Genomic DNA, 802 nt, shown 5'->3' with positions numbered 1-802 from the left:
GCGACCCGCTCACGGGGAACGACGACATTCTGGGCTCGTTATGTATCCGACCGAGTCGGGCCGGGCGGGGCAAGCGAACTTGTCACTTTGGCACCTGAGTCCCCCGCCGCCGCCGCCGTCACCGCGACGCCCCTTTCCAAAGCCGCCTGCCCCTTCCCCTTCCCCTCCCCTCTTCCCTGGACAAAAGGAGAGAGGGGTGCCGAAGTCTGAAGCACGGAAGCTCGGCCCGGCCCGGCTCGCGAGTCTGATCCTCTTACTGTGGCCGGAGCGGGGCGGGGCGGGTTGGGGCGCGTATTGAAACTGAGACGCTGCCATTCACATGGACCAGACTGAGGAGAGGCGTTGTCCCCCCGGCGGCCCCTGCCGGCCCGGCCGACTCGGGACGCCGGGCCATTCTCGTGGCCCCAATTTGCCCCTCCGGGAAATTATTGGCGTCGTCTCCGGGAGCTGATTCGATTATGGGGCCCTTTTAGGGCCTTTAGAGGAGGAGAATCGCGGATCTGGAGGTGGAATGTGGGGTCGTGTTTTCGTTTTCCCCTCCCCGCCGTTTGGAAGCCGGAGGCCCGCGCGGCTGTGGCCTCGGGGACAAATAGGCCGAATCAGCTGACGAGACATGGGGACGCCCCCCGCCCCCCATCCTCCGGGGCCTCTCTGAGCCCCAGCCCACGGCCTATTCTCCAAGTTGGTCCGCCTCCTATAGGCGGCGGCGCGCCTTGAGTGGGAGATCGAGGAGTTTGACGAAATTTCGGGACCGACTAACAAGATGAGACGTCAACACACCGGCAACAGAGCGGCAGCGACG

The sequence above is a fragment of the Frankliniella occidentalis genome, unplaced genomic scaffold (genome assembly GCF_000697945.3).
Source record: "Frankliniella occidentalis isolate FOCC.00 unplaced genomic scaffold, Focc_3.1 Scaffold8, whole genome shotgun sequence".
Classification (NCBI taxonomy): Eukaryota; Metazoa; Arthropoda; class Insecta; order Thysanoptera; family Thripidae; genus Frankliniella; species Frankliniella occidentalis.
Note: the sequence above shows the minus strand (reverse complement) of the source record.